Source organism: Phasianus colchicus, chromosome 1, assembly GCF_987193195.1.
Source record: "Phasianus colchicus chromosome 1, bPhaCol1.hap1.1, whole genome shotgun sequence".
Lineage (NCBI taxonomy): Eukaryota > Metazoa > Chordata > Aves > Galliformes > Phasianidae > Phasianus > Phasianus colchicus.
In genome coordinates, this window is record NC_143436.1 from 156,646,415 (window position 1) to 156,672,974 (window position 26,560).

Consider the following 26,560-nt stretch of genomic DNA (forward strand, 5'->3'; position numbering starts at 1 on the left):
ATCTAAATAGTGCTGGAGGGAGCTGTGTTAAGAGCATGGCAAGTTCTGCATCTGAGAAAAGGTTAGGCTGGAGAGTCCTGAATGGATTTCTGCTGCTCAGCCTGGAGAAGAGAAGGTGACCTGAGAGTGGTCTTTCAGTCTCTAAAGGGGAGCTACAGGAAAGAAGGGGACAGACTTTTCAGTGGGGTCTGTGGTGATAGAGCAAGGGGACAGGGCTCTGAGCAAGCTGATCTAGCTGTAGCTGTCCCTGTTCATTGCAGGGGAGTTGGACTACGTGACCTTTAAAGGTCTCTTCCAACTCTAAGAATTCTGTGATTCTATGAACTCTAATTATAATTGAGGATCTGGGTTGGTAGGGCTCAGGCTGTCACTTGCTGCATTTCCACATTTGTTGAAAGTGACAAGATTCTGAAACTTAAGTCTTTACTTGAGTACATATGCCTTTTTTTTCCACCATATTCTTTGCTTTGATAATCTCCAGAATAGCATATTTCTTCTTCTTCTTTTTTCTTTATTTTTTTCCATTCCAAACTAGGCAGTTTTGCAAATTCATGACTCAAAGTATTGCTCTGCAGCTGAAGTTCAGAAATACATGTATATACATATCAACTGGACTGAAAGAAGCACAGTTCAACAAAGGACATACATTATTGTGACATCATCACTGCAACAACATATTCATGCTACAATCAAAAAGACATTTCCAAAGTCTCTGAAAGTATCCTTTACAGACTATAGGAAGAAGTTAGATGTCCCTACTGGACAGTGCCTTTAACATCTGTATTGTGTGTTTAGTAGAGAAGGCAAGGAGTATGGAGTGCAAAGCAAATAGTACCTTTCCAAAGTATCTATTCCTCTTTAATTGTTTTAGAACTCTATTTTAGAACATTCTCTTTGGCTAAGTGTTGTGTTTGGAAAGATTCCAAAGCTGTCCAATGTTGTTAGAACAAGGAGATTTTTTTACACACATCTGCCTTTGAGAATTCTACAGTAATGTATATTTGTGTTGTTTCGTCTTTGTACATGCTTCCTCCTCAGGGAGAGTTCTGCATTTGGAAGCACACGTTAATTTAATTTAAGGGTAGAACTGCAGCAGTAATGCTTTGCCCCTGTGGGAACCTGGTGGTGATGGTGAAGAAGCAAGCTGTAAAAGATTGAGGCTGTCCTGTTCTTTCTGTTGCCAGCTTATTTGTTGTTGTGAGCATAGGTGCACATGTGTATAAATAGGGTGTGAACAACATATAAGCTAAAAAGATTGCTATTGCGTAAGACAGTCAGGATTTTGGAGAGACTCGTGTCAACACTGCTGCAAATGATACCAGTTCATCATCATCACAAATGTCAGGAATGTTCTTTTTTTTTTTTTTTCTTTTTTTTTTTAAAGATTCTTGATTTTTAAATGAAACCTCAGACTGCCACAATGGAAAGAGGAAAAGAGAATCCCAGAAGGACTGGAATGCTGAGAAATGCAGTTGATTTTTCAAGCAAACTAACTTAAGAAGTTAGTTTAAAATGAGAAGGAAAAAAAGGACTTAAACACATAAAAATTCTTAATTTTTAATGCTGGTATACTCTGCATCAGAGGCAAAGGATAAGATATTGTTGAAAAAACTGTTTTCTCAACATTTTCTAATAGCTAATGCCTTCCTGTTAATTTTTATGAACACAACTAATTGTGCCAGGAACAATTTAAGAAATAAACCCTTGATCTTTAAATGCTAGCAGGATGGATTGCGAGAGGGGGAACTATTGGCAGATACCTTTTTTGGGGTTGCTTTTCTTGTAGTGCCCTTGGTGTGCTACTTCACAAAGCAAAAGAAGGAAGGCATCTGCCAGCACCAGGGCCAGTTTACAGTCTTTGCTGATGTCCAGCTGACTCCACAGAAGCCAAACACTGCCCTAGGCAATGATCCTCAGGATTAGGGACAGGCTAATCCCTGAAAAAGGAATGGCTGTTCTTGGATAAAATACTGAAAGAAAGAATATTTGGAGTCCTATAAAGCACTTCTACAACTCAGGCATTAAATTCCCTTTTATGGTATTGAAGACTATGTCTTTTGTGCTATAGAGTTTCACAGATGATGTTGGGTAAGTCTTTAAATGCATCCAAGTTACCAAGTGGAATGTGCACAGGACATGTACTTGCATGACATGAACCTGAGTTCACCTGTGTTTTTGACTAACTTCCCTACCACAGTTTACCAGGTCTCTTACAGCCAGAAAAGAACGATCTTGAAAATGCAGCAAGTACAGGATGTTTTGCTCTAGCTTACACCTCACACAGACATGACCCAACTGGGTGTGCAAGAACACCATTCAATCCAGTACTAGCAATGTAGTAAGTGTAACCAGACTTGGCATGCACAGCAATCTTAAAAGCTCAAGATAGCATCTCCAGAAACAATTCTTAAACAGCAAGAGATTATATCTTTGCATGTATTTCAAAGCCTATTTCACCCAACACTTACTTCTAAAACCATTCTATTTCTTTTTGTTAATGCTGTGAAGTTACCAGTACTTATCTCACTACTATTTTATCAGCATCCTTCTGCACAAGCTTTTCTTCAGAAGGGTTCACATTTCTGGGCAGCTACCCATGTTCCTTTCATAAGTGATGGCACGTGCAAGTGTTTGGAGAATCAACAGCTCATTTGGTTTCCTGTGTACCTATCAGACTGTAAATACTCAGAAAATAACCTCTGACGACACCAAGCTGAGCAGTGCAGTTGATGCATTGGAGGGAAGGGAAGCCATCCAGGGGAACCTGGACAGGCTGAAGAAGTGAGCTCATGAAAACCTAATCAGGTTCAGTAAGGCCAAGTGCAGGGTGCTGCACTTGGGTCAGGGCCATCCCAAGTATTTATACAAACTGGAGGAAGATCTCCCTGAGAGCAGCTCTGTGGAGAAGGACTTGGGGGTCCTGCTGGATGTGAGCCAGCAGTGTGCGCTTGCAGCCCAGAAGGCCAACTGTGTTCTGGACTGCATTAAAAAAGGGGTGGCTAGCAGGGAGAGGGAGGTGATTGTCCCCCTCTACTCAACTCTTGTGAGACCCCATCTGGAGTACTGCATCCAGGCCTGGGGCCCCCAGTACAAGTAGGACGTGGAGCTCTTGGAGTGGGTCCAGAGGAGGGCCACTAAGATGATCAGAGGGCTGGAGCACCTTTCCTTTGAAGAAAGGTTGAGGGAACCGGGCTTGTTTAGCTTGGAGAAGAGAAGGCTCCAGGGAGACCTCTTTGTGGCCTTTCAGTACTTGAAGGAAGTGTATCAACAGGAGGGGGAATGGCTGTTTATGAGGGTGGATAGTGATAGGACAAGGGGGAATGGTTTTAAACTGAGCCAGGGGAAGTTTAGGTTAGATATTTGGAGGAAGTTTTTCACCCAGACAATGGTGATACACTGGAACAGGTTGTCCAAAGAGGTTGTGGATGCCCCATCCCTGGAGGCATTCAAGGCCAGGCTGGATGTGGCTCTGGGCAGCCTGGTCTAGTGGTTGGCAACCCTGCACATAGCAGGGGTGTTGAAACTTTGTGGTCCTTTTCAACCTAGGCCAATCCATGATTCTATTATTCTTCCTAGATGATAATAATGACTTAACAAAACCAGTGAACATTAAGTTTTATTCTTAATCAACCTATTCTACATGTTACTGATGGGAACAAAATGTTTTGGAATGAAAATGAGACACTTGCAGCTGAAGAAAAAAGTGTATCTGCAAAACATCTCACGCCTGAACAGGATGAATGACAATGAATGGACTGCCATAGGTTTTTCATGCCATAGGTCATTTGTTCTGCTTATTGCTGGGGAAGCATTACTGTCTGTATCTGTCAAAAGAGACTGTTTCCATTCTGAGTCATTTCAAAAGTAGATTTTTTTTGTTTCCCAATAATTTGGTGTCATTATCAAGATACTGCATATCTATTTTAAAATTCAAGTAATATTCTCTTCTAGCATGCTAAGATAAACAAGCTGATAAGGCTGATAAACAGGCTGTAAGCTCTGTCCTATGAGCAGAGACTGAGGACATTGAGTTGTCTGGTCTGGAGAAAAGGAAGCCAAGAGGTGACCTCATTGTTGTCTGCAGACTCTTGCGTAATAAACTTTTCTGTTATGAAGTGGTATGCTGTTGGACTAGATAATCTTTGCAGATCCCTTCTATTCTGTTCTAAGGAAAAGAGGCTGATACTTAAGATCTGGATCTCAATGAGTAGCAGTAACTAGACATGTATTTTCATTTTCATGCTTGTCAAGCTATCTAATCTAAATTAAGTGGAGATCGTAGGATCTGGAATAGCTAACATCATATTTTCTTAAGCAACTCTGAAATTTTCTGTCCTGTGACCTTTACGATTTTTTTCACAAACTTAGAGATTTTGTGACAGTCATTTAGGATAAATATTGAAAGAGGGAGTGGGGAAGTGGGAAATTATATATAATTATCAGCATCTGTTCTTAGAGCTGGCAAGCAAAATTCAAGTTTGTTCTTCATTTGTGGATTTTTTGCTTTGAAAGAAATACCTCACCTATGAAGCACAACTTGTGATTAATTACATGCTAATAAAACATTTTCCAGAATATTTCGATGTTAATTTGGTGCTACTTGAATAAACATCTCTTTCAATTTTTGTGCCTGCTGACTTACCTGAATACCTAAAGCAGAACAGTTCAAATAATCTTCCAGAGGACAGAACTGGAAGTTTTATTAACATCAGTGGGAATAGCGCTTCCTTTTTACATGTAGAATATCAGAATCATAGAATCACCAAGGTTGGAAAAGACCTCCAAGTCCAACCATCCACCTGCCACCAATATTTCGCCATGAAACCATGTCCCTTAGTCCCTTAAATGTTTCATGAACACCTCCAGGGACTCTGACTCAGCCATCTCCCTAGGCAGTCCATTCCAGTGCCTGACCACTCTTTCTGAGAAGAAATTGTTCCTTACATCCAACATGAACCTTGAGGCCATTCCCTCTTGTCCTATCACTAGTTACTCAGGAGAAAAAGTTGAAATCCACATCACCACAATCTCCTTTCAGGAAGATGTAGATCACTAAAAAATCTCCCCTGAGCCTCCTCTTCTCCAGGCTAAACAATCCCAGTTCCCTCAGCCACTCCTTTTAAGACCTGTGCTCCAAACCCCCCACCAGTTTTGTTGCCCTTCTCTGGACATGCTTCCGGGCCTCAATGCCTTTTTCTTGTAGTGAGGGGCCCAAAACTGAACACAGTACTCAAGGCGTGGTCTCACCTGAGCTGAGTACAGGGGGACAATCACCTCCTTGCTCCTGGTGGCAACACTACTCTGATACAAGCCAGGACGCCATTGGCCTTCTTTGCCACTTGGGCACACTGCTGGATCATGTTTGGCAGAGCATCAATCAGGATTCTGAGGTCCATTTCTTCCACACGGTCTTCTAGGCACTTTTACTTTATCTCTTTTACACTAATACTATTCCTTAGATGGGGTGAAAAAAACTGCAGGACCTCTTGCCTCATAAAATTGTAGACAGAAGTACTCCTTAATATCAGATGCTGTTTTATTTCCATTGGTGGTAATCTGACATACTAAAAATGACTAACAGAATGAAAGAGAAAGTTCTCCATATTGAAGTGACATTTGTGCAGGTCTCATCTCACAGTCAGCCCCATAGTGCCCAAGATAGAGAGGTTCTTAGGATAATGAGCCAAAATTAAATATTCCCATTATCCCACCATGAACAGGATAGAGTTTGTTTGACCAAACAGATATCTCCAAGGTAGATATCTACATTTTAACTCCCATTAAAAGCTCAGTGAATAGAAGGGGTATAATTCATCTCACCCTGAAACAGAGTTGAAATAAATGAAATTAACTAAGTTCTGATAGTGTTTGTCTCTTTCCATTGAAGTGGGTTACTCAAATAATGAAACAGAATTAAGCATTTAAAGATAGTGGCAGGGATTCACATCTTTGGGATTGAGTCCTCAACATCTCTAGTATACATCCAGTGGGACTTGGAAAAGTAATGAAACTTCAAGTTGCAGTAAGGTTGATTTAGGTGATATGATATAAAACCTACCAGTAGAAAATTCAGTGATTTTTTTTGGAGAGCGTACAACCAATAGGAATATAGAGGTTAGGTTTAGTGAGATTATCACAGTGGAAAGATAAAAAATAAATGGAAACGCTCACTGATATCATAGGCTCAGAGTAAACTCCACAAAGAGCAATCTCCAAAAAGAGACCCTTTCTCAGTCGCATTCAGTACTTAAATGGGATCTAGGAGAGCTGGAGCCAGGCTCCACCCCTTCCGGTAGCACAGGTGAATTGCCTTCATCTGTGCTCCTGCAGCTGACTCATTGCTTGCCTCAGGTGATCAATCAAAGCTGTTACTTTTTCATAGGCAACATGGACTCGCTCGCCTCATTACAGTCAATGTGTCTCATTGCTCAGTGAATCTCAGCTCAAGAATTTTTACAGTCCAGGATACTCTATTTTAGCTGACTTTTGTTTTTCATAATGGCATTTTGCCTTGTGTTTAATGTCAACTCTAAGTGTTTTGTCAGCATTGTGCTCAGTGTTCTTCTGTAATCTCTCACAAGTCTGAAAAAAATATCAGAGTAAATAAGCATTTTCAAATGTTTGTGAGAGGTGTTCTTCTTTTCCCAAAACATTCATGATGTTTATTCAAGTTTTACTAAATATGCAGTAGTTTACAATGCAACAAAGATGCTTAAACTGGTAAATCAACAACAAATAGGGAAGATCAGAAAAAGAAAGAGGAGAGAGAAGCTGTATTTCCATTGAAGATATGACAAAGCAAATGGGTACCTTTTGATAAGGTAGAAAAAGAAACCTACAGAGATATGCTTCATCTTACTGATTTCTGCCTTTACAAGATTTTCAACAAGTCCTTGTCAGAGGATGAGGGAAAGCAGAGCAGCCTCTTGCTGAGTTCACACAGCCACAGCCATTGTTTTGGAAGTGCTGACCAAACAACCCTCAGGTGCGTAGCTACAGATGGGGAAATTGTGATCATTGTTTTGAGGACTTGTCATGGCGAAAGTAAGCATGGATTCTTAATTTTTACCAGATGGGATCACAGCTCTTACTTTTTGCAGAAAAGTATTTAGAAGCACTCTGAAAATAAATGTGACAGGCAGCAGATTAATGCTAACACGAATTTCATACAAATTAAAACTACTTGCCACTGCCAGGGAGAACACAAATGAAAATGCAAAAAGTTGTCAGCACCACACCCAAAAGTTTTTAAAAATGTGAATCTAACTTTGTGAGTTTTTCTTCTTTAATAGATTGCGTATGTAAAGACCTGGAATAGTGGTTGAGATATTCAATACAGGAGTGAGAGATTCTCTCAGCTGCTCTTACATTCTGTCTGCAATGTGGATACTCCCTTTGGATACTCCCTTTTAATCCTTTCATCTTGCTTTTAGAAGAGGGAGAGAAGCAAGTACTCATATGAATCATAATGATTACTTTGATACTTTTCTGAAATGAATTGATCTCCACTGACCATAAGGAGAGCCCAGACAGGCAGATAGATGTGAATGCCTAAGTCTGAAGCCTCCTGTGAGTATGTTGATGGGTTTTATGATAGTGGTGTTAGGCAAATAGGCTCTTGAAATAGTGTGGAAGTTACAAATTTTCTGAAGTCAGGGTACTGCCAGCTAATAGAAATCTTTCTGACCAAAAGTTGTGGAGGCCGGCACCAAACCAAGCATATGCTTTAAATATGAAATTAACAGCACTGATGAGTTAAGACCTTGCTTAAGTGCTCTGCTGGATCTAAGCCCTAATTTTTAACCAACATCCAACTTTGTGTAAGGATGGCGTCAGGAAAGCCAAGGTCCAGCTTGAACTAAACTTGTCAAGGGATTCCAAGAAGAACAAAAAAGGCTTCTACAGGTACCTCAACCAAAAAAGGAAAGTCCAGGAGGGTATAACACAAGCAAGCTGGTAACAACAGATAAGGAGAAGGCTGAGGTACTTAACAACTTTTTTTGCCTCAGTCTTCTCTGATAAATGCTCATCACACAGCCCTCAAACATTTGGTTTGGTAGGAGGGGATTGGGGAAGTAGTGTCCCTCCCAGGGACATTGACAACCAGGTTTGTGATCAGCTGTGAAACCTGAACATCCACAAGTTTATGGGTCCTAATGAGATGCATCCCAGAGTCCTGAGGGAATTAGCTGATGTAGTTGCCAGATCACTCTCAATGCTATTTGAGAAGTCCTGACAATCAGGTGAAGTCCCTGATGACTGGGAAAAAGGCAAAGTCACACCCATTTTTAAGAAAGGTAAAAAGGATGACCCTGGGAACTACCAACCTGACAGTCTCACCTCTGTGGTTGGGAAAGATCATGGAGCAGATCCTCCTGGAAGGTATGCTTAGGCACATGGAAGACAAGAAGATGATATGGGAGAACCAGCATGGCTTCATCAAGGGCAAATCCTACTTGATCAACCTGGCGGCCTTTTATGATAGTGTCACTGCATCAGTGGAAAAAGGAAGAGCCATTGATATTATCTATCTTGACTTTAGAGAGGTCTTCGACACTGTTCTCCACAACATCCTTCTCTTCAAATTGGAAAGATATGGATTGGATGGGTGGATTGTTCAATGAATGAAGAACTGACTGCAGGATCAATTTCAGAGAGTGGTAGTCAATGGGACAGTGTCCACATGGAGATCAGGGCTGAGAGTTGTCCCCTAGAGGCCAATGCTGGGGACAATACTCTTTAATATCTTCATCAATTACAATGACAGCGGGGTCGAGTGCACCCTCAGCAAGTTTGCTGATGACACCAAGCTGTGGAGTGCAGTCAACACACCAGAGGGATGGGATACTATCCAGAAGGACCTAGACGAGCCTGGGCAGTGGACCCAGGTGAATCTCATGAGGTTCAGCAAATCCAAATGCAAGATCTTGCACCTGGGTTGAGGTAACCCCCACTACCAATACAAACTGGGGGATGAAAGGATTGAGTGTAGTGCTGCTGAAAAGGACCTAGGTGTACTGGTGGATGGGGTGCTGGGCATGAGCCAGCAATGTGCCCTTGCAGCCCAGAAATCCAACTGTACCCTGGGCTGTATCAAAGGAAGTGTGGCCAGCAGGTTGAAGGAAGTGATCCTGCCCCTCTACTCGTTACTTAAACAAGGCATTGTTCTTTTTATATATTTTCTTTTGCTCTCCCTAACTTGTGAAATCTAAAGTAGTTTCAGAAGGTAAATGTATGACTCTACTTGGCATGTAGAATGCTGGAGAAAAGTGCTAAATTGGCAATGAAGGGAAATATTTGTACTTGTCAACTTCACTGATTGAATATTAGAATTTTAAGTAGAAAGACATAAAAATTGTTCAGATAAAGAAATTACCTGGCAAAAAGTTTTTGCCTAAGGGAAAACTAACTTCTAATGGACCCAATTCACTCAGAATTTTATTTTAATTTGTTTCTCCTAGATTTTTAATAACTGTTCTTTCTCATCTTCTATTTTTAGAGTTATACACATTCCATTTGATGTAAGATTGCACCAAGCAGTGTTTAAATTGATATTGTACATGCACAAAGTTAGAAAATCTACATTTCATGTTCCTACATCAACTGAAAGTCATTCTCAAAGTACATCTCCAAAACATTCTATTAATTTTTAAATTATTTACCTCAATCTGTTGAAAATTAGAAGATAGTTGGTTGCTGAAGACACTCCAGGCTTAATCTTAAATAATGATAATGATGTCAAGGCCCTCATATGACAATTCTGGGAATTCTACATGTTCCAAATACAATAGCATACAAGTAACAACTAGAACTTTTTCACCCAAAAATCTACCTGTGCAGTACAGTGGTCCCTATCCCTCATAAATCAACAGTCAGTTTTGTGGAAATTCAATTTTGTGGAAATTTACATCGTGCCTAAAGGTTAATATATGCAATTCTGAACAGAGAAGGACATCAAGGATGTAGTATGCAATTTACAAAATAGAAAAAATTATGAAAAATGCCTCACAGCCATTTTTTGCTTTTTGTAATGTATAGAGTTCAGTTTCAGAATGTATAGAATTACTTTGTGTGTCACAGGATGATGCCCTCAATTATGTAAGAAGAAACCTACCAATGGTGTGAGAATTTTATGAAAATTTCCCAAGTCCTGTGCAACAAAAAGCCATTATCTACCGTACTGCAAATTCAGCACAGACAGAACAAGAATGTAGCATTGAAATTAGCAGAACACACATTAAGGAATTCACTGTCTGCCCCATTAGCTTTAGGCAGCTGTGGCTTTAGCAGAAACAACTTTCTGTATGGGTCGGGAGCCCTTCAGTGTGGTCTGTAGGGTGTGATATTCACAGCTGTATGGATCTCTGGCAACTCTGGAGTCTAGATTTCCACTTGGGTATAGAAAAGGGAGTTCATAGAAGTAAATGCATTGCAATCATTTTCATAGGGGTTACCGTACAGCTCTTTAGTTTCCTTCAAATTTATATCCCTCTAAAACATTTGTTCATTTCAGTGAAGTTTTATATATTAAAAAAATTGAAACTAGCCCATACAGTCATCTTCTGTTGACCCACTTTTGGTAGGGCAGTAATTTTTGCTTTTGTTCAATCTTTCCTCCTGAGAAATATGTGGAATGAGATCCAGATGTGGAGTTTGAGTACTTTTCTTTCTTCTTGCTAGAGAATGAGACTGCTTCTAAAGGCTTTTCATCTGTGATCACCTCTGAAGTACTGCCTTACTTGTCATTTCTTCTAGTTCAAATCCATGTTGTTTTCAGGATGTCATATTAAGTTGTACTAAAATGACATCTTTATTGAGTCAGAATCTTTCAGTATGATTCAAAGGACACCTAATCTTTCTCAAAGTAATTGGGAAGAGCCAGTGACTGTTTTGTCTAGCCCATACTGCGCTCAAACACTAAGTAAATATCAAATTGCATAAATAATATAAGTAAATTTATTTTAAAATAAAAAATGATTCACTTTAATGCTTAATATCTCTGAATGAAGCACTATCTTCAAATTTAAAAAGAAGCAACTATCTCAATCTTGTGTTAAATAAATTGCAGGTTTAAAACACACATTTAAAAAAGTGTTAATTCTGGGCCACATTTTGAAAAGCTACTGCTTGTTATTTCTAAGATGATTCTCTTTTAGGGAAATTCTTTTTTGCAGATCATGAAATACTATATTGTCCATTCCCTTAACAGTAATTCAGTTGCTCAGAACCAACGCCCACACTGACAGGGGAGACAGAGGAGTGTAAGAGAGAAGGTTCAGCTGGCGACCGGTCACAAGTGGTGTTCCCCAGGGGTCGGTGCTGGGACCTGTCCTTTTCAATATCTTTATTGATGACCTGGATGAGGGCATTGAGTGCACCCTCAGTAAGTTTGCAGATGACACCAAGTTGGCTGGAAGTGTCGATCTGCCTGGGGGTAGCAAGGCCCTACAGAGGGATCTGGACAGGCTGGATAGCTGGGCTGAAGCCAATGGGATGAGGTTTAATAAGACCAAATGCTGGGTCCTACACTTTGGCCACAGCAACCCCAAGCAACGCTATAGGTTTGGGGCGGAGTGGCTAGAAGACTGTGTAGAGGAAATGGATCCTGGGGGTGTTGGTTGACGCTTGGCTAAACATGAGCCAGCAGTGTGCCTGGGTGGCCAAGAAGGCCAATGGCATCCTGGCTTGTATCAGAAATACTGTGACCAGCAGGAACAGGGAAGTGATTGTTCCCCTGTACTCAGCTCTGGTGAGGCCGCACCTTGAGTACTGTGTCCAGTTCTGGGCCCCACATTGCAAAAAAGACATTGAGGCCCTGGAGTGTGTTCAAAGAAGGGCAACAAAGCTGGTGAGGGGTCTGGAGCACAGGCCTTATGAGGAGCGGCTGAGGGAGCTGGGATTGTTCAGTCTGGAGAAGAGGAGGCTCAGGGGAGACCTTATTGCTCTCTATAACTACCTGAAGGGAGGTTGTAGCGAGCTGGGGGTCGGCCTCTTCTCTCGTGTAACTGGTGATAGGACTAGAGGGAATGGTTTCAAGCTGCGCCAGGGAAGATTCAGGCTGGATATTAGGAAATACTACTTCTCTGAAAGGGTGGTCAGGCACTGGAATGGGCTGCCCAGGGAGGTGGTGGAGTCACTGACCCTGGAGGTGTTCAAGGAACATTCGGATGTTGTGTTGAGGGATATGGTTTAGCAAGAACCATTGGTGATAGGTGGATGTTTGGACTGGATGATCTTATAGGTCTTTTCCAACCTTAGTGATTCTGTGATTCTGTGATTCAAAGAGTACCCTGGAAGCAGGACTGATAAGAGGATTTGATAAGAGAAGTTCTTAAAAGATATTCTCCCACATCATCGACAAGAAAAAAGATACTTATTCCCTACCAAACACTGGATTTTGGAGGCAGGATGGAATGGGAATAAATTGAGTACTTAAAGCCATCTTGTAGATGCCTTTGGGAAAAACAAAACAAAACAAAACAAAACAAAAAACACAGTGTAATCATCAACATTAAAATGCAGTAAATTTTTGCAAAAAGTTATATTCAGTGTTACTTGAAACTTCTTGCTGGTTTCAATATTTTACTGACAAAAATTTGGAAGATAATAATTATCTGATGCTGAAGAAAAAAAGATACTACTTCAAATGTTGTATTTGGTGAAATGTATCATCCTTATTTCCAAGGTACTACGATAAGTCTAAATTAATACTACACATTTGCCTCAGATGATTTTGTTTATGACTTTGGCTGAAATCCTTTTGTCTGTTCTCTGAATTTAGCTGTTTTTTTTTCCTATATAAAGAAATATTGTTCTTGAGCCTCTCTGGAAACTTGACTGAACTCTAATTTCCAATGTAGAGACATTCATTCTTGGTATTGGTAATTGCTATAATCTAATTTTCCTTCATCTCATCACTCTTTGTCTTGTCCCCTACCTGACTTTTCTCATCTCATTAAAGACCTAGCATCCACAGTGAACCTTATACTTCTCATTTTTCCCAACTGGAAAGATTCCATAAGTTTCAATTTCATAGAACTATACAAAGACCTCAGGGAAGTGGACCTACCTACAAAGGATCCTCATGGTTCTTGAATGGTAAGATCAGACCATATCCCCAAAAGCGCCTAAGATGAACAGCTGAGGCAATCATCAGACCTGTGTGTTTATCTTGCCACTGTCCCAAAAGATAGTGTTCTAGATCCTCCTGACAGGAGGCCAAGTTAGCCACAATAAATATTTATTAGAATATCTTTTACTGTTCTATCGCTTATTATTAATAGAACGTTGTCCGTAGTATTATAGACTGTTGTTGATGCTAGTGCCACATCAACTCCTGTGGCTTCAACAGGATTGTCAGCTCTGAAATGTTACTTTTTTAGGGGGAATTTCACATTCTAACTCTCAGTACACTTTGCTTCACCCTTTGCCCTGCTGTTTCCTGAGAACTGTTTCTCCTTCCACACCAACAGCTACTTATACATTCCATTCACACAACCTCCAACCTAAGGGGATCTTAAGAGCAGCACACCTGGTAACTGAAGGCACCTGGAGATGCTACAAAATCTGCTGAATTTTACAATATTTAAAAAAAAAAATTATTAATAAATTAACATATTTTTTAAAGTTTAATCCAATGCTAAAAAAATTGTAAAATCTTTGTGTCTCCATCATCTGGCCTACAGTGTTTGCTATCCCCATTTTTCTTATTAAACATGTACTTAAAATCTGTGAATTGTCTGTAGTCTGGCTCTGCAAAGCTTACTTGCAGATGTCAGTGGGGTTACTTGCCTATATGAGAAGTGTTAATCTGAGCAGAGTTTACAGAATTGGGCACTGTGTTTTGGAATGCATACTATGAGATATATGGATTCACAAAAGAGACACATTAATATACAATTATGTTTCAACTGTGCAACCTTAAAACTGTGTTTATATAGGCTTCTTACGTTTAGTGTGCAATGTGTTTGAGAAAACATATGGCACATAATCCTCTCCAAACGGTTTTAGAAATGAAAAGGTGTCCTCTGTGAGCCTCTGCCACTGGGGAAGGGAACATTTTCTCATTTCTCTGGATGCTGGAACCCCATGATGAGCAGATTTGCATAACAATTAACCTCTAAACATAATTTATAACCTCCCAGATGAGAAATCAGCTTCAGGGTGGTTAAAAGGGGAGACATTCCTTATTAATGTGACTGTTTGTATAAAGGACGCATCCAACAAGCATAGGCAGTCCCTCAGAATGTGATGTAATACTTCCTATGTACAGTGGAGAGTGAAAGGTGGTGTATTTCTTCCATTTGCTCTGCAGACGCACTAGTATCTCAAAAATAAAAGAAGAAACCTTTAAAAAAAAATGAGAGAAAGAGAAAGAAACTTCCTTCACTAGCAGAAAGTCTAATTTGGCCTAATCAAATGTTTAAAAGTTTGAGCACTTCATTGTTTCTGCATTCATGCAAAAAGCACAAGAATCCCTTCATTCTTCACAGCCTTTCTGCCATTGTGGCAGAGGTGATTTTCTGTTTTCATCTACTCTCTCCCTGGCTTTATGGTACAGACAAAGGGGAAAGCAAGGGCGGGGAGAAGGCATGGAGGATTTATAGTTTAGAAGTGCCGTGGTTCTGTTATAACCAGGGCTATTCCTAGGATAACACACTGCATCCGAAGATAAAAGCTGGCTTTCCACAGAAGGCAACCAGTTTATTTAGAGAAATTTGTTCTGTCTTGCACTCACACTCACTTACAAGGCTTTCCCTCACTCCTTCCTCCTTATTATTCAGAAGGCAAGACCCAATGTAGAAAGAAGTCAAATGCCTTTCAGCACAACTGAACTATGTGCTCACTTCCTTGTGATGGAGTTGAGAAAATTCACACTTCTTTGCAGAGCATGACCCAAACATCAGACACACTAATGAAACAGTTCTACACAAAGATGCTCCCACTGCTGTTTCCCTCCAGTATGACCATCTATCTAAATTACTCAGTTTGGTGTTTTCAACGTCTTGATGCTTGTCTTCTGTTGAACAACATCACAGAGGATCATTCAAGCAGAAAGAGCAAATGAAACCTTTCCTGAGGTAGAAATGCTCATCACAAACTAACAAATACAGGCTTTATTTTCTGCGTTCCTAACATTGCAAAATATTTGGCATCAGCCAAAATATGTTATATAATAGAAGTAAATGATAATAATGGTGGCCCTGCATGCGGTGGAGGGATTAGAGCTTGATGATCCTTGAGGCCCATCCAACCCAAGCCAGTCTATGATTCTATGAATAAAAATAAGTTGCCCAGTCAGCTTTTGATAAATAAGGCATTATTTTTTGCTTTGACATTAGGAAATACCGGAAATCTCAGAAGAAAGCCTGCCATGAGACTTCATTCCCCTCTTCTGCAATCCCCGGTGGTTCAGATAAGCTTTGAACAATCAGACAACATATAGTTTACTTAGCTAGGTTAAACCACTGATGATATTAAGGTTTATCCATTGAGCAGAGTTATGTGTTCTGAGAAGAGATTCATCTAGCGCTCTGGCTGCTCAGGCAGTCTGCTGTCTGGTAAGGTCTTATCAGAGTCCCCACATTCTTATTGCTTATCCAAAGTGTTTTGTAATGATCTGAGAACATTTTCAGTTTGGTATTTATGCTTTATCAAGTTTTGTTAGTGTTTATATACTGTATATATTATCTATATATAAATATACCTTCTTTTTGGAAGATTAGCCATTAGTTACATTAGCCAGCTAATGGTTTTGGATAGTTCAAAAAATGTGAAATTGGATGCAAATCTATGAAGGTGAAATGTATGGAGGTATCACTATTGCTCCTCAGACTAGGGAGGTATTTGACAAAATCAGATAACTTCTTGTCCAACTTCTTGGTTCTGTGGCAAATGAAAACCTAGACATCCCTGTCTTAGTCTATAAGAGACATGTTGACCCATCTCCGTATTTCAGCTGCTGGAGAACAACAAACACACAGGTGTTTTCCAGCCCGTGTTTCACTTAGTTTCTTTTGAGTCAATATTGTAATTTAGACTTATATTTTATTTAGGTGAATAACAGCATAGCCACAAGACTGCTCCTTTCTGTCCTGGGGAAAGTTCTGTCCATTACACTCTGATTCACCACTCTATTTCCTGATAATAAGCAATTTGAACATTTCATTGAAATACTTACTGAGCTTACTTCTGTTTGGGAAAGAGAAACAAACAAATACCTGACTGTTTTCTCATTCATGATTTTTTTTTGCATGGTTTTGAAGCTTTATCAATAAATGATTGTGCATTAATACAAGGCTTGTGTCAGGACACGTTTCATGTATCAGAGATGGAAAAAGCTTGTTTGGTCGTCATTCGTACCTTTATTTTCTCATTAACTACTGTAATACTGAATGATGCCAATTGGATTCACTGTTTATGAGAAAGTTGTCCATGTGACAGGGAGAAAGGCATCTACTTCTGCTTTATGGTAGAACTACATGGAGAAAGCTAATCACTGCAGAATGAGCACTGCATCTCCCTTTGCTTGTACACAATGAGCAGTTCAGGATTTCAGAGGTAGCTGCCCTAACTCCTATACCAGAGTAATTTGATTGCACATATTTTATGAGGCAGATAGTATTTTCTTTTCAGTGAGTATATGGGAATACATAGGAGTTTGTAGCATTTTGAAATATCCTGAAAGAAAGCAACAAATAGTTTCCCTGCACAATGAAAATTCCTAACCAGGTAGCTAGACCTTGTACAAAATGCAGACCATAGATCTTACTTCAAATGGTGGTTTAGATGTAGTGCTTATAACTTTAAACTTACCATTGAGATTAAGAATCTACTACTGGCTTCAAATCTTCCAGAGTTCAGAAGTGTTCCGTGTAGAATTTGTTTGGATTGAGTCATTTTAATCAGAAGTGCCATTTTGGCACATACTGTTTTAAACTCAGAGAAGCCGGAGTGGAATGCAGATCAGCACTCCCATGATATTAATTAGGCAAGTGTCAAACAGTTATTTCTGTTTTCCTATTAGGCACTTATTATGCTGTCCTCCATCTCAGCGTCTCAATTTTTTCCCACTTGCTGAATCATGATTGATACTGGCTGTGAAATCCTGGCTCTACTGAAGTGATCAGAAATTGTTCTACTGCTTCTAATTTGCTAAGATGTTATCCATTGACTGTCACAGCAAGGATGTTGTTCTTTCTTCCCTTCACAGTGACCCAGTCTTCTTATTTGATTAGAGTTCCTCATCAATAATGTAGCATGTAAAATTATTAGATTTCTGGCTTTCTTCTGCAAAATACGAAACATTTGCGGGCACAAAACTGAACTTGCTTTTTTTGATCATGTATTCTTCAAGGCAGAAATATGTTTTCCCTGTTGGTTACATCCAGAAATTTCTGTTGCATATTTACTCAGACATTCATCTTCATACTGTAAAAGGATCTTTGAGATAAGTTTTTTGTTCAGAACCCCCATACTGCCAATGTTTTGGAGAAATACAGCTCTTGAGAAGTGCAACTATTGAAACTGGAGAACAGCGGTGGTCCTGGATAACACTGAAATAATGTTGGAAGACACCAAAGAACCTTTGGAGCATGGGGCTCTGAATCTTCCTCAGATCTATTAAATGTAGAGTTTGGTGGCCCTGCCTGTGACAGGGGGGCCGAAGATCCTTGAGGTCCCTTCCAACCCAGGCCATTCTGTGATTCTGTGATTCTATACAGAAGCTTTTCAGGTTCTGAACATGTTCTTAGTTCTGTAGTTAATTGAAGACAGTGGAAATAATTACACATTATGCTCAAGACTTAACCTTTTGCCAGCGGAGATCAAAGAGGCTTTTTCATGGCTTGCACTGCATGATTTGGGAAGTTTGCTCTCCTACAGCACTGAGGCTTGGATCTGGATGAAGGGAGAGTATTAGCCCATTGCTTTGTTAAAACACTCCTTGGTGCCTGGGAAGTGTCTTTGTCAACATGGCTAAAGAGTCTTTATTGGCTCTCGATGAAGATGGGGTCTTGTACTAAGTTATGACATTGATGATATTTGTAACATAGACATGGTTGGCCGTAAGGTTTCTCAAAATATATTTTAGCTCATGAGTTCTTTCCATTTCTAAGGCCTAAGAAGTCAGTAACGACCTGGTCTCTAACCACACTACATAGCTGAAGTTTCTCAGAGGGCTGAAGTATGACCTAAAATTCCAGTGTTTCATGCAATCTAGGTGAGTCATGATGCTTTTTGGAATAAAAGAGAGTATCAGAATCAGTCTAGTGATCTCCATTAACTTTCATTTCTAAGACATACATGAGAAAAGCTTTCATACTTCCTTCTCATTCCTCTCACATTTTTTTCTGAAACAACTACCACCATACCTAAAAACATAATTTCTGCATTACATTCTGGAAGTCTGTGTAGCATGTCAAAATGTGTTTCATTCTGAAGAGAGTGAATAATGCCAGATATAATTTGAAAGATTCATAACTCTATGCTGATTACAAAAGGCACTCTCCAGTCTTTTTAATCTTTTTCTCCTAATGTGTCTAATTAATTTAAAAGATGAATTCTTTCTTTCACATAACCTCAGTTATTTAAGAAAATTGTTGCTTTTACAACCTTATCTGCCATTTATTCTCTCATTTCCCCACTTCTCCAGTGCCCGCTATATCTTACTGGACTCTCAATGCAAGAAGAGAGGGAATTCTTTAAGACAAAGAAATATAGTGAAAATAAATGCAAGGCTGGTAATCCAGCAACACTTCCTGTCTTAACACAGTATCTATTAAAATCTAGTTCAGAGTATAAGTATCATCATTTTAATCACAACATACTTGGGCTGCAGATGACTTCAAATCTGTAACACAGACTTCTGCTTCGCTTAACCCATCAAGAAATCATAAAACAAAACAAACTGGAAACAAATTGGAGTTTTCTTCTGGGAAGAAACTCTGTATTCAGTGAATGACTTATAAAACCTGGCATAAAATGTGTGAGTTAGGCCATTCTGATGGCTTCTGAGCACTGAAAAACTGACTGTACTGTCTACTTGAAACATGCTGTAATTATACTGATTTATGCTTGGTACACATGACCAAAATTTCAAACATTTATCAGACCTTCTAGGCCACAGGACTAGATCTGACTGCTAAAGGAAGTAATAGGAAAGAAAAGAGGGAACAGAAAGCATTGTTTATATTCTTCGTAACTGGAATATATTTTAGATTCCCATGAAGCATGATTTTAACATCTGTCTTACAAGGATGAGCATCTACATAGTACAGAGCTCAGTCCTTTGTCCTACTAACACTGTTCTACCTTGCAAAACAGATCCAGGCCTGGGGCCTTCAGCACAAGAAAGATGCAGAGCTCTTGGAATGGGTCCAGAGGAGGGCCACTAAGATGATCAGAGGACTGGAGCACCTATCCTATGAAGAAAGGTTGAGGGAACTGGGCTTGTTTAGCTTGGAGAAGAGAAGGCTCCGGGGACCCTCAATGCGGCCTTTCCAGTACTTGAAGGGAGTGTATCAACAGGAGGGGGAATGGCTGTTTATGAGGGTGGATAGTGATAGGACAAGGGGGAATGGTTTTAAACTGAGACAGGGGAGGTTTAGGTTAGATACTGGGAGGAAGTTTTTCACTCAGAGGGTGGTGACACACTGGAACAGGTTGTCCAAAGAGGTTGTGGATGCCCCATCCCTGGAGCCATTCAATGGCTGGCTGGATGTGGCTCTAGGCAGCCTGGTCTAGTGGTTGGCAACCCTGCACATAGCAGGGGTGTTGAAACTAGATGATCACTGTGGTCATTTTGAACCCAGCCCATTCTATGATTCTGTGATTCTACGATTCTATGATTCTATGATTCTGTGATTCTTTGATTCTATGATTCTATGATCTGATCAGAATTTAAGCTCTAACTTTTAGGTCTGCAAAGGTTGTAATGCAGGCAAGATTAATTCATCTCTGTATGCTACATGCCATTTCAATAGCAGTATCTAAGGAGATATCAGTTCTAAGCCAACCATACAGTATAGCATTAAACACATAGAAGCCACAACTATGAAGTGCTATAATTAGGTTTGTATCTCAGTTTCTATTGCTATACTGATTCTGATTGTTATTATCTATGTGAAATTGATTTAAGAAGAATATTCCTATGCTTCTCCTTAAGAGTGTTGTTAGAGAGGTTTCAGATCAGTTACCCAGGACAGGAAACCATAAACTTTACTCAAGTGGTCAGAATGAAGTGTTTCTGTTAACTCAGCTGATAAACTCAGCTGGGGTGAGAGTCTTTAAAACAGTGCTCCTTTTCAGCGTGTTTGGAAGTAAGAATAACAACACGAGAAATGCAGCTCAGGAGACTGAAAATCATGTTTGTTCAGTGCTGACAATCTGGCCAGTTCAAGGCCGCTTCAAGTGGTAGGCAGGTTGTTAGTAAAAACAGACTCTGAAGCCTGAGTGCTCTGTAGGAAATCCTTCATAGGCAGAGGTGACTGGAAGAGCATTTTGGAAAGTATTCATGCACTAGCACAAATTTCTCTGCAGGTGAGGATGTGAGAACAGATGCCTCATGGGACATAGATGTCATCTGATACCCTTCTTGGGGGGGCCTTTCCCTCTACATATTCTGCTTGTGACTACATAGTTGCAGAAAGCAGAATGCTCCCATCTTTGTGCTGTCACAAGATGGGTGCCAGGGCTGACACATCTCTGCTGACATATGCAGGAACACAATGCGTGGCTTTCCGACAGTGCTACCATGAGATCATCATTGGGCCCTCCTCCTGCCTCCCAAAGAGCTGGGTGCGTGCAGCTGCACCACAAAGCCTTTGGCAGCTGTTAGGGAGAGCCAGTGCTCCACCTCCAGCCCTTTGAGGAGCGCACAAAAAAACAGCTTGGTCTGGCCCTGGATAGCACCACCTGTCCTGTCTGCAGGATTGGACTGGAGAGTGGGTAATAAGAACCTGGGGAAGCTGTGAGCATATAAACAGCAGTACATCCTTTCTTCCATGGGGACTTCAAAGGTAAGCTTGTATAATGTCAGCCTGTGCAGCAGTATTGTCATATACACCTGAAGAACAGAGCAAAGAGAAAGATGATATGTTGTTACTCAGACTTTACTGGAGACTTGTGCATTTCATAGAATCATAGAATCACAGAATGGCCTGAGTTGAAAAGGACCACAGTGATCATCTAGTTTCAACCCCCCTGCTACGTGCAGGATCGCCAACCACTAGACCAGGCTACCTAGAGCCACATCCAGGCTGGCCTTGAATGCCTCCAGGGATGGGGCATCCACAACCTCCTTGGACAACCTGTTCCACTGCGTCATCACCCACTGGGTGAAAAACTTCCTCCTAATATCTAACTTAGACCTCCCCTGTCTCAGTTTAAAACCATTCCCCCTTGTCTTTTCACTATCCACCCTCGTAAACAGTTGAGCCCCCTCCTGTTTATATGCTCCCTTCAAATACTGGAAGCAAAATATTTAACGCAGGCAGGTGGCAGCTGCTGAGATGGAATTGGAAAAAAGTGCTCGTTTGAATTTATATCCTTGGCTTAATACTCTGCAACTGTGTAGTTGTCCTGCCAGTTTCCTCTTTTCCCAAATAATGGTCCAAACATCTACCCAAATTTCTCATTAATTACTGTTATTGGTAGAGGGGATCAGCTATCTGCTAGTGAAAAGAAGTAATCCCAGTTCTTTAGTCATTTTTGCAAGAGTCTTGAAATTTTTAGGAAATTTTCAGTGCTTTACTCCTTGTATCCCTTTACACAGGTAGGAACAAGAGCAAATTAGTTTGCCTGATCTCAGCTAGTCAGACAGTGAAAATAAAGTTAGCAAGAACCTGGCTGCTGCTGGACCAGAGTTTTCTGAACACAAAACTCAGCCAACCCTGAGTTTGGAAAGAATCTGAAATAATCAGATACTGCTCCAGAAGAAGCTGTCCTGCCAGTGCTGCTCCCATGAAATGAACAGTGCTGTGTTTAATGTCAGGGAAATGCTGAAGAATGTCACATGTTTTACTGCTGAAAACCTTGTGTTTTTGGAAGCTCCATGAATCATAAGGATTGAAGAGAACACCTTACATTTAGCAAAGCTCTGCTCTGGGAACATCTAGATGGCTAAGTGGGATTTGTCGTAATGACTTCACAGGATCACAGAATCACTGAATTGTAGGGGCTGGAAAAGACCTGCAGAGATCATGGAGTCCAGCTCCCCTGCAAAGCAGCTCCCTACAGCAGGCAAAATGTGGGAGAGCTTACAAATCATGGCATGTGTTTCATCTGATGCAAAGTATATTGATCCACTGTTACACAAAACATGATGGAAATGAAAACCTGTTAGCATGAATCATCGTGTTTTCAGTGTTCAGCACTTCCCTGTTCCTGTAATTCCTGAAGATAAAGTGCTGCTGGGCAGTAAACCTGGATGTTCATTAAAATATGGACAATTCTTTCTGCTACTTCAGTTATCCAATAGACTGTGTTTCCCACTCTCAGTGAAGAAAAGCAACTCTGATTGCCTTAGGTCCTAAGGTTACTCCTCATCTTTTGGCAGAGATACTGTATGGTCTCAAACAGCTTTGGAACCCATCTACATGAAAACGGACAGTTGGCACAATGTTCCTACCATGCAAAAATCTGCAAGTAAGTCCATTTGCACTGCAAAGACTTTTGATCTCCTGTAATGTAATGAATAACAAACTCTGCTTCACTGCGGGGAAATTACCACATTTTTGTTTCAGGAGCACATTCCTGCTGTGACCACAGTAAAATCAGATTCTAAGCACTACAGCTTCAGAAGCAATGGACTCCATACTGAGGTTGGAAAGAACCAAGTCTGAGTTGGTGGAATGGTGACAGGGAGGCTTTCATGGGTCTGCTCCCACAGAAGCATCTTGTAAGTAGAGCCCTGACAAGAGTACAAGGGGATTTTAAGCTGACATTACTAATCAGTCCTTTTTACGAATATGCATTTGATGATGACTTCTTTAATGTTTCATTGTCTGAGACTGTTTACATGGGTGGAGAGTGATAGAACAACGGGGAATGGTTTTAAACTGAGACAGGGGAGGTTTAGGTTAGATATTAGGAGGAAGTTTTTCACTTAGTGGGTGATGACGCAGTGGAACAGGTTGTCCAAGGAGGTTGTAGATGCCCCATCCCTGGAGGCATTCAAGGCCAGGCTGGATGTGGCTCTGGGCAGCCTGGCCTAGTGGTTGGCAACCCTGCACATAGCAGGGGGTTTGAAACGAAATGATCACTGTGGTCCTTTTCAACCTAGGCCATTCTATGATTCTATGATTATACCAGAAAAAAAAAAAAAAAAAAAAAAGATGATCTGATATAACAGTTTAATCCTAAATTGTTGCAGCAGCTCTGTACTAAGGGTGTAGACCTAAAGCAGCATCATAGCAGTAGTTGGGTGCTCTATATATCATTTAATTACACAAAACATCCCTATTTCTCAGCCTTTTCTGAAATATCTCAACTTCACATTCTGTTTCCTGCCTGTACTATACTGTCTTCCAGAACACAGTTTAAAATTTAATGCATTAATAAATGCCATCAATAAAAATATCTTGATAATTCACATGAGGTGCCATGAATAATTATAAAATCAATCATCAAAATGATCTTCCCTAAAATTATGCATTTTTCCTTTTCATTGCATCATTAATTTGAGGCCTAATCCTATGTACTTTGGCCTTCCAATGCTCCTGCTGATGTCAAGCAGAGCCTCATTAAATTCAGATGTTCTGCCCTGCTGGTTCAAATTCCAGCTTCAGAGCCTAATTTTTCAGTTCCTCTGGCTTCCTCCCTGTTTCTGAAGAAAGCCTGAGGAAACCTACTTTGCCTCAGCTAAATCTTGCAGACCTTTTACCTCCTCACTGGTCTCAGAGTTGCTGATCCCGGAAAATATCACTTCATGAGCTGCCTGGGAAAACAGGGAGCAGACGTGCCTTTATTCACCTACTGCTGTTAGTGAAGGTACGCAGTGAAATCATGGCCTTCTGTGCTGAAGCAGATCCTTCAAAATCGTGTTTTTCAGACCGGCCCTTGGTATGTTGGTGCAGACACACAAGTCTTTGTTCAAGAACGTTCACATCCAGCAAGGACCAACACCACAAGTGTCACGTGGAAATGCAGAATTCCCAATAGCCTGCTTATTCAAAATGACTGACTTTTGGCCTCTGCCTTGGAACATATGAAGAAACTCTTTCATTTTATGCACTACACTTTCCCTCTCTCTTGGAGTGGGAACTTGATACCAGCCCAGGTTTCTCCTGGAAGTTTCAGTAAGTACACGTGTAGGCCCCAATGGCCATTGAGTAAAAGGACAGCTCGTACCTCCTGCCCACTGACCGTCTACTTCCCCTGCCCCTAACCTGCTTTCTGTGCAGCATCAAATTAACCACCTATTTAAAGCTGAAGGAAGAGGCACTGCCAAGTCAAACAAAGACATGACACAAAGCTCATTATTTAGGTATTTCATTCATTTGAATTTCACAAGGTTTCCTCTAAATTATTGTATAGATTATACATTTGTCATAGAATCATAGAGTTGTAGAATCATAGAAAGGCCTGGGATGAAAAGGACCACAATGATCATCTAGTTTCAACCCCCCTGCTATGTGCAGGGTCGCCAACCACTAAACCAGGCTGCCTAGAGCCACATCCAGCCAGCCATTGAATGGCTCCAGGGATGGGGCATCCACAACCTCTTTGGACAACCTGTTCCAGTGTGTCACCATTGTCTGGGTGAAAAACTTCCTCCTAATATCTAACCTAAACCTCCCTGTCTCAGTTTAAAACCATTCTCCCTTGTCCTATCACTATCCACCCTCATAAACAGCCATTCCCCCTCCTGTTGATACACTTCCTTCAAATACTGGAAGGCCACAATGAGTTGTCCCTGGAGCCTTCTCTTCTCCAAGCTAAACAAGCCCAGTTTCCTCAACCTTTCTTCACAGAAGAGGTGCTCCAGCCCTCTGATCATCTTAGTGGCCCTCCTCTGGACCTGCTCCAAGAGTTCCACGTCCTACTTGTACTGGGGGCCCCAGGCCTGGATGCAGTACTCCAGATGGGGTCTCACAAGAGCTGAGTAGAGCAGGACACTCACCTCCCTCTCCCTGCTAGCCACCCCTTTTTTAATGCAGTCCAGAACACAGTTGGCCTTCTGGGCTGCAAGCGCACACTGCTGGCTCACATCCAGCAGGACCCCCAAGTCCTTCTCCACAGAGCTGCTCTCAGGGAGATCTTCCTCCAGTTTGTATAAATACTTGGGATGGCCCTGACCCAAGTGCAGCACCCTGCACTTGGCCTTATTGAACCTCATTAGGTTTTCATGGGCCCACTTCTCCAGCCTGTCCAGGTCCCTCTGGATGGCTTCCCTTCCCTCCAATGTATTGACTTCATCATTTAGCTTGGTGTCATCCACAAACCTGCTGAGGGTGCACTCCATGCCATCATCTGTGTCACTGATGAAGAGCACCGGTCCCAAGACTGACCCCTGAGGGACACCACTTGTCACCGGCATCCACCCTGATGCAAAACCATTGATTACAACCCTTTGGCTGCGACCAGTCAGCTAATTTCTCATCCATCGAGCAGTCCATCCTTCAAATCCACACCTCTCCAGTTTAGAGAGAAGGATGTGGGGAGGAACCATGTAAAAGGCTTTGCAGAAGTCCAGGTAGATGACGTCCATCACCTTTCCCCGTCCACGGAAGCTGTCACTCCATCATAGAAGCCACCAGATTGGTCAGGCAAGATCTGCACTTGGTGAAGCCATGCTGGCTGTCTCAAATCACCTCTTTATCTCATATGTGCCTTAACATAGCTTCTAGGAGGATCTGCTCCATGATCTTCCCAGGCACAGAGGTGAGACTCACTGGCCTGTAGTTCCCCGGGTCTTCCTTTCTCCCTTTCTTAAAAATGGAAGTAACATTTCCCTTTTTCCAGTCACCCAGGACTTCACCAGACAGCCATGATTTTTCAGATACGATGGAGAGCGGGCAGTGCTATGGTATAATGCTATGAGGCAGTGTTAGATGGTAACACTATGGGGCAGTGCTGTGGAGTGATGCTATGCAGCAGTATCATGAAGCAGCACTAGGGGGTGATTCTATGGGATGAAGCTACGGGCAGTGGGATGTGGCAGTGACATGGTGAAGTACTATGGTATGACACTATGGGGCAACACTATGAGCCAGAACTATGAGCCAGCAGTATTGGGGTGATGCTACAGAACAGCACTATGGGATGACGCAATGGGGCAGTGCTATGGGGTGACGCTATGGGGTGTCACTATGCGGTGATGCTATGGGGTGACACTATGGGACAGTTCTACGGAGTGATACTATGGGGTGACTCTTTGGGGCAGCACTATTGGGCAGTTTTATGGAATTACATTATAGGGCAGTGCTGTGGGGCAGTACTATGTGACAGTGCTATAGAGTGAAGCTATGGGTCAGCACCATGGGGTATCTCTGTGATGCAATGGAGTAGCACTATGGGGGACATTTTGTGGCTGTTATGGGGCAGTGCATTGGGGCAACAC

General features: G+C 41.2%; 1 long non-coding RNA gene across 2 annotated transcripts in view; it reads left to right on the forward strand.

Moving 5' to 3' along the window:
• The first annotated feature begins 539 nt into the window (after positions 1-539).
• The window catches only part of LOC149920179 (uncharacterized), a 60,888-nt gene continuing 34,867 nt past the window's right edge, over positions 540-26,560 (forward strand). For both annotated transcript variants that reach the window (XR_016461485.1, XR_016461486.1), the window contains exon 1: positions 540-718. This is a non-coding gene — a long non-coding RNA (uncharacterized LOC149920179). The remainder of the gene's footprint in view (positions 719-26,560) is intronic.